We start from the raw sequence: 8,942 nt of genomic DNA on the forward strand, positions 1-8,942 counted from the left end.
ATACTAGAAGATGTTGGTGAACTCTACAGTTAATGGAAGAGCCTCAAATCCAATTAGTTCAGAAAATATTGGATTAATGCTAGCCATGGTAGGCAGCCTTAATGACTATACTCCAGGGCCAAAGCTGGAGTTCATTCTGATAGGTCAGTACCTGTGCCTTACAGGTTGTTAAATATGTTCAGTATCATCTCTGTACAAATGAAAGCCTTATTTAAAACAAGAAGAAGTCGTTTTTTAAAATAGAATTGTCAAGTATATATATGCAAGTTACATTTTAAACCCTAAAGTAAAATAATAATAAGAGTTGAGAACGAGCTAGTTCAAATTCGGAAAAGCAGAGCAAGATTTTCTGCCCACAATCGGTGCTGAGGAGCCAAATACCTACCACCTTAGGAGTCTCTTGGATAAAACACTTTTCATTTCTTTAGGAGAGAGCCACTTTTAAAAAAGTTTTTCTTCCAACTGTTTCCTAGTACATGCTCTAAATAATATGTTAAACCAAAAATAAACATGCTAATCATAATCAGATTAATGAAATATAAACTGATACATCTAATAGTTTAACGAAGTTTATACTGTTTTAATTCAGATTTGTTTGCCTCAATATATTTTTACTTGAAAAAAACAAACTACATGTAATGTCATTTTCATGCTGTATTTTAGATAAAATACTGTGCAAACTATAACTTCTAAAATCTGAGTCAATATTAATAAAGTTTTCTTATATTTGAGAAATCTATTTTTATATTAATGATGCACAGAAGTCATTTTAAACCAATTACAGTCTAGATTATTTAACAGGAAGCCTAACAAAGTTCATAGTGTGGTCACAAGATGGTTCTTCTGATCAATGAGTTTTGATTAAGTAAATGAAGCATAAATGTGGACAAGCAAATGAAGATGTAAAGCTCTTTCATTGTATGCAAAGCCAATATAGAAGGTATATTGAATAAACACTGATGGCTACTACTTAAGGGAAAGTATTTATTTCTCTTAAAAACAAAGTTCCATTTCACGAAATAAAATTATTTTAGGTACGAAGCAAGAAGTTTGGAACATAATGAAATTCAAGGCTATCATATCAACCACAATTACTGTGGAAATACACAACACAATATAGAAAAGCTATTAGATTATGAGCAGGAAAAACTAATTTTCACATTCTGCTTTCAATACACTTCAACCTTTCACTTGAATGTTGTGCCATCCACTGAGGAGGGTGCTGGACAATTGAGTTGTCTGCCTTTGTGTTTTAAGCAAACTGGACTGCACGAATACCTTTCAACACTAAATTTCAGCGAAAAGTAGACAGGCTGGGAGACCAGTGGAAAGACTGCTGGAGTTACTAGCATATGATGGGTGGATCTAAATATTGTCTTTTCTAGAGCTCTGGCAATAGGAAAGATTTCCTAGCCAGGATTGGATGTTAGTATCGGATCCGTTGAACTCAAGGAAATGTGTGAGATTACACATTAGATGTCTGCCCAACAGGAACCAATATAAACTGACACTCAAACACTTCTTCAATAATTTTTATTTCACATCTTTTATTCTTAGAATTTGCATGAATGATTGATTCTCCAATATCAGATTTTCTGAAGCAGATCCACCAATTTATTTATTAAAATTCATTTTTTTTTGCTTCACCTACCCACTATGGAATATGAAATATACTGTGGTAGGGTTCTAAAACCTGATAATCTTTAAAACATCCCAGGTGATATATGCACACTAAAATTTGGAAACTATTGCAGCATGCTGGGCTGCCCACAGGGGAGGTTCTTTCCTTGGGAGCTTATTTATGGTAATTCTGAGAAGCTAAATCCTTTTGCAAAAATCATGTATATATACATACCTCTTAGGAAATTGCCACTTTCACTCTGAATGTGAAGGAAAAAATTAAAAATAGGATAATTCAATGTGAGTAAAAATCATAAGTTTAAAGAATAAGAATTGGAATGCAAATGAGACAGAAGCAATAAAAAGAGTTAGAACATGTCTATTTACCAGAGTACTTCATTACATTCAAGTTTCTAAGTACAAGACAATGGAAATGAAAGGGTAATTCTAGAACTAATTGTATATGCTAGTAGTAGCTTAAGAAAATATATCATTTCATGAAATTGTTTACCCTCATGTTGACTTTTTCAACTCTTTTAATTGGCACTTACAGTATGCTAAACTTATTGTAAGGCACAATTAAAGACTCCAGATGTGAATGTGATTTAGCTTGAGAGAAACTGTGAGACACTGATGATCAATGCTAATTTCTTACATTCTACTCAAATCTTGGCAGCAACATGAGTAAATCCCACACAATGTTGTTGCCACACATTAATTATTTTCTCTTACTTTACTTCATTATGCCACACATTTGAAATTAGTAGAATTCTTCAGATAAAAACAAATAGAGGACTTTGCCAAATATATGTATGTGGTTTTTCTAAGCCAGAGACATATATCCTGAATAAAATTCCTGATGGCAGTTGAGTTATCGATTTATAATCTGGGAACAATGTTCCTGATAATATTTGGAGTCCAATTTGTTATTATTATAAGGTAACCTAAGATAGGTGTTACAAGTGAACAGGAATTTCTATAAATGTATTTTCCCCCAAATCAATACATGGATTTTATTTCATCTTCAAAATATCATAAATAAGTCTGAGGAATCACTCAACATTTTGGTGTTTCTGTAGCTGAACAACTTAGATCTTATTCATCAGCTTGTTGAACTGTTCCTCTATCAGAAACATAGATACCATCCAAACGTTTTCTGATATCCTATTTTTAACTGTTGTGGCTTGTTAAATCAAAGCAGCTAAATTTGATACAAGTTCAATATCATTTCCTTCAGGAATTAACTCATCTTGCTGGGCTTGAGATACTGAACAAGCAACACCTGACCTCATCCGAACCCTGAGGATGTATTTTTCACCCAAGAAATTTTGGATTTCTACAAGAGAGTCATTCTCCTGAATTATGACATTAATGGGGAAATGAGCACACACAGACCTCATCTTGTAATGGACATCCACTGTAACACCCTTGACCATGTTCTGTCCATCACCACAGATAGTGTGAACCATAGCCAGTTCCTTTATACGAGGTCAGACAATTAAGTTCGTGAACTTGTTGTAATGATGTTACTAACTTTTTTGATATCAGAGGGATTATTCATTATGAATTGGTACCAACTAGACAAACAGTTAACCAAGTTTACTATTTGGAAGTGCTAAAAAGGTTGCATGAAAAAGTTAGACGACCTGAACTTTTCACCAACAATCTCATGGCTCTTACATAACAACAATGCACCAGTTCACACAGCACAATCTGTGAAGGAGTTTAGCCAGTAAACAAATAAGTGTATTGGAACACACTCCCTACTCACCTGATCTGGCCCCTAACGCCTTCTTTCTTTACCTGAAGATAAAGGAAATATTTAAAGGAAGACATTTTGATGCCATTCAGGACATCAAGGGTAATATAAGGACAGCTCTGAGGGCCATTTTAGAAAAAGAGCTCCAGAATTGTTTTGAAGGGTGGACTAGGCACTGGCGTCGGTCCGTAGCTTCCCAAGAAGAGTACTTCAAAGGTGACCATAGTGATATTCAGCAATGAGGCATGTAGCACTTTTTCTAGGATGAGTTCACAAACTTAATTGTCAGACCTTCTATTTCCCCACCATTTGTCAACCCCGAGCCTCTTCTTTTTCTTTCCAAGGAGACTGAGTTCTACATTGATGTGATTGAAGTCCCTCTGCAGGGTGCCGCTGGGGGCTTCACAGCAACTGTGTGTCCCTCAGAGTGATGTCTACATTTTCTGGAATGTCCACAGTCTGTTTGCTGAGAATGATCTTCATCCTTGCAGTAGATGCAGGAAAAACAGCTCTACAAATATTTTCAATATTAGGAAATGCTCTTACTTCTTAAAATCAATTATAAGCATCTCAAATAGTGCTTTATATTATGTTTCTTACTCTTTGTTTTCTGTTACTTGAATATCTTGAGAAACTGATACATTGGACGATAAATCCAGTAAGAGAGATGGTACACAGCAGGGAATATATTGACTTAGGCAGATTTGAGTTAACCGTGGCCTTGCCTTTTAATAGCTCTGACATCTTTGGCAATGAACTTTGGTATTTTCTTCTATCAGTCAAAACATCAGTGCCTATTTCACAGTGCATTTATAATGGTTAAAATGTACAATATACATGAACTGCTGGTCTGAGTTTTCTATGTTGAATAAGTAGCCAATTAAATCCTATGAATGTGATGAAGGTAGTTGATAATAGAATACTAGCAGCATATTGGATTTGAATTCATTTATAGGAAATTAGAGACAAAAAGGGGGAAAATAACTTTGAAAATGATTTAGCCATGGTAAGCCTAAGACAAGCTTAAAGAGAAGACAACAAATCAGAGGGGGTATTATAGCAACAAATTCAAGTGAGAATAGACAACTAAGGATCTTTCTTAAGATTTTAAGATTTTGAAATCTCCCTTTTCCTGTTTGTTTTTACCATAATGTCTAAATGGCTCTAAAAATGTCTCAGGAAAATTATTTTTAAAGGAGTGATGAGACATTAGATGATAAAGAGTTTCTGTTTAATTGTCCAGTGATGAAGTCTATGGATGTCTTGGTCACAAATGAAGATATAGTTAGTTTCCAAAGTTCTGAGGATTCTGGTTACACGTTTGGCAGTAAGACATTGTTGTGTGGAAAACAAGTCATATTATATCCTGTGTGTTACACCATGGCAAAGCAGAATTAGAGTTACAAAGAGTCTTCAATACCTCTTTGGAAGAATTTTAAATAATGTATTTGAAATGGAGGAGATGGAATCCTGATTTCCAATGAAAGATTAGGGCTATTAAAAATTTTAATTCTTCATTTTTAGAGTCCTGTGGAGTTTGAGAAATGTCAGATATTTATTAACATTTGCTGCTATAACACATAAACCCCGTGGTCTCTACTCTGTAACGCATAGGATTTTATTCCTTGCTCTACATTAAGGTCCGCTTTTCATTGTGGAATGGGGGGCTCCACAGAGTCATTCAGGAATGCAGGCTGCTCAAGCCTTTGCCATCTTCAACAGGTGATTTCCAAGGTTTCTCTGTCAGAAACTGTTGGCAGTATCTTGTCCAAGTCTCATGTTGCTTACCAGTGCAGAACACGGCAGCATGCCCTCTGTTACCAGCATCTGTATCGCTGGTTTGAATAAATTCATTGACAATGGAAACCCACTCTGCCTACAGACACTTCCGGCTGATAGTGCTACCCAGCACTTCACATTCTCAGTAAAAGCTCTCAGCTGATGAGAGATGGTAGGTAAGTACCTCATTTATCTTTTCCCTGTTTGGGGGATAATGTGAGATGCATGTGCCACCTGACCACTCATGTTTCACAATGGGCATTACACTCCGGTGGTTTACAACATTAACCAGCATTTTAACGTGCCCTCATTGTCTGCCTTCCCTTCCCTTACTCTATGAGCAGGAAGGAAAAAATATGAAAGAATGCATATTCAATTGCTTATATATTGCTTGGTGGAGAAGGAGGCTTAAATAGGTTTGGGGGAATCACAGAACAAAATGCTTCTAAGTAAAATAATAAGAAAAAACTACCAGACTTAAGCATGCACATGATAATATACAAATCTATGTGAATGAATTATGTAAACTATTACTTAAAGGTAATAAAGTTGATATATAGTACAAGATTATTGACTGCGTTAAGCCTACTTCCTTTAGTTGTATGTAAAGTTAAACATGTTGTAATCTTATGTTTATATGAGTGTATATACATGCAACACCTTATTACAATATGTAAAAGCTTGATGGAAAGCATTGTCTTAACACTCTAACACCAGCATTTAATATACCTAAAATATGTGTACTTCGTCTTGGAGAGAAGTTTTTTTATAACCAATCCAGAAACAGGGTGCAGACCAGATTAACTCTTCTTCAGATAGTCCTGAGTGATATCCATATGGGCACGCGTATAAGTATGCTGAGAATCCATATTATTTTCAGGTGATAAGTAACAATAGGAATGGAGATTTCAAAATATGCATGACAGTAATAAAAGATATTTCTAAACATATTTCTTAAGGACAATCATTTATCTAAGGAATAAGTTTGTTGAAATCAGGAATTTTTGGTATCTGCTTCCTGTTATGTACTTACAATACCTTAAAATCATATTAAATCAACATCTTATTTTTTTTAATGTGTGGAAATAATTAGGAGAACAAAATGTGTACATTAGAGTGCTAAATAGATTTATCGTTTTATTATTTTACTACCAAAAGCTAACACATACACATGGCTTATTCTACTATTTATATATTTCACAAAACAAGATGAATATTAATCTCATTGATTTCTACATTATACATGAATGCTTATTTGAGTGCATGATATAAAATAAATCACTCCTGCCTATGCATCTATCCATCTTTCATTTTTACAAGGAAATATGTTTGCCACATTTTCTTTACCATTCATCCCTTTTCCCATGCATTTCTTTATACACACATTGTTTTATATAAATTGGGATATTATAATGTAAAGATATATCATCAAAAAACAGTTACAATTTTGAGATTAATAATTTTTGTGCTATATGTCTTCTTTACATATTCTTTTTAACTACTTTCCTTTTTCTCTCTTAAAGTACTTTCTAAATGTATTTTATGTCACATCATACTGTACTCATCACTTTCAATGTCTGTCTTTTTTAATAAACTCCGAATTTCTTGAGGATTCTGAATATATTGTATTCTAAATAGAGTAGAGGAATTAAATATGCCTTCTTGGTTTTGAAATTTGGAATTGACACTTGGAGAAGCTTGCACTAAATGGTACTTCATTCATTCACCCATTTATAATATTGCATTTGCACTGACTAAATACTCACCCCTATGCTAAGAGCTAAAACCATAAAATACTATAACATATTGAAGCATAAACTTTATTCTAAAATCTGAGGGAGTCATTAAATGGTACTGGGTAGTGGAAAGACATATATGATCTGTTTTTATACAGAACATTTGGGACAGTAAGTAATAAGGATCTGAGAGTAGAAAACTAAAGAGAAATGAAAAAGTGAATCATATTGTAATGCTCAAGATGAGAGGACTTGAGGGACCAGTACTGTATATGTTTGATGCAAGTGTTCTGAAGCTCTTCTACTATAACTGATTCACAAAAATGCCCCCCCATAAATGAGACCTTCTAGCATTTGCACATACTATACTCCCCCTCATTGAATCTGGAAGTACCCTGTTTACTCACCTTGATAAATAAAGTGAAGCGAGCGTGACTCTATATAACTTCCAAAGATAACATAGAAAATTTGAAGTGTCCACTTTCACCTTTCAAAATGCTCCCTCTTTAAAACCAGCCACCATGCTGTTAGAAGTCCATGCCACATGGAGGGGTCACACTGAAGAAAACTGTGTTGCTGTTGTCATCAACATCCATGAAGGAGTTCCCATCCAAGCGGCAGCGTTAATTGAAAACCACACGAGTTAAATGTCTAACATTCTAGCCAAGTATATATATATATATATATATATATATATATATATATATATATATATACACACACACACACACACACACACACACACACACACACACACACACCGGGGGTGCGAAAAAAAGTGTACAAGTGGACACTTTGGTCAACGTTTCTCAAGCAGTAGTTCACCATAATCAGAAATGTCTGGACACTGATGGTAGCCACTTTGAGCACCTCTTGTAATTGCAGAAGTCACATGTGACTTGTATTCATCTTTTGTTATTAGTATATATTGAGTATTACAATTTTAATACAGTTTTCCTTTCTTAAAATTTGTGTACAGTTTTTGGCACCCTCTGTATATAGTTGTTGTTTAGTCCACTACCTTTTAGAACGTATTTGTCATGCAGCATAGATAACCTAAATAGATATTGGTACCAGAAGTCTGCTGCTGGCTTGACAAAAATCTGAAACATGTGGATCAACTTTAGGACTAGCTGTCAGGTGCTAGTGAGAAGGACCCCAAGGAGAGTATCAGTAAAGGCTGAAAGGAAAATGAGGAAATTGTTATTGGAGGCAAGAGGAAAAGGTGCCTTGTGTTATAAATTTTGACAGCAATGTTTCTGTAGAAAATACAGAAAATGAAAAAAAAAAAATGTATCCATTGAACTTGTAGATCTGACAAATAACAGTTCACACCTTTAAGAGAAAAGCAGTGTCTAAAAGGCCTCTTTACATATTAGAAACAATGTATACTTCATTTGAGTTTGCAATTCAAATCTATTTACCTAATGAGTTGAAAGTATGCCAGTTTTGAGTGAGATGCAGGGAACCAGATGTGTGATAATTCCAGTCTGCTGTGCAGGCTACTGTGCCACCGCTCATGTGGTCCAACACATTTAGTGATACAAGAAGTTAGGAATAAAGTCCAGAACATTTGGCAGGCCCCTAGGGTGAATCACAGAACAAACTTCCATAATTTCTGAGCAAAACTATGTTCTCCTCTGTAGATAACTATTCCTCTGAGGAGAAACAGCTTCATGTGTGGTTGGGAGCCCTAAAAAAAGACTAAACGTTTGACCGCCAAATTACCATGAAATTCCACATGGCCATCATTAACTGGATGTTGTCTGACTCATCAAGCCATAAAATTGGGTTGCACAGTAGCTCTCAGTCTTCAAATGGAGGCATTATAATTGAGTAAGGTTCAAGTAATTACTGAAAAATCTAATCAGATGCATGAGAAAGTGCTTGTGTTCCCATGACTTCTACTACTGCTGCACTTCCTTCCTTTTCAACTGGTACTTATGGTCCACGAGGATGAGTTCCTTATGCTCACTTTTCAGAGAACAAAAACTCTGGCCTAGTTTACAAAAAATTCTACATAATACTCTGGTGCCACCCAATAATGG

At 34.9% G+C, this 8,942-nt stretch overlaps 1 pseudogene; it reads right to left on the reverse strand.

Moving 5' to 3' along the window:
* Window positions 1-2,715: 2,715 nt before the first annotated feature.
* Window positions 2,716-3,880, reverse strand: LOC109458482 (large ribosomal subunit protein uL6-like; annotated as a pseudogene).
* Between the last annotated feature and the right edge of the window lie 5,062 nt (window positions 3,881-8,942).

This window comes from Rhinolophus sinicus, chromosome 3 (genome assembly GCF_057876585.1).
Source record: "Rhinolophus sinicus isolate RSI-liver-muscle chromosome 3, RSI-T2T, whole genome shotgun sequence".
Taxonomy (NCBI): Eukaryota; Metazoa; Chordata; class Mammalia; order Chiroptera; family Rhinolophidae; genus Rhinolophus; species Rhinolophus sinicus.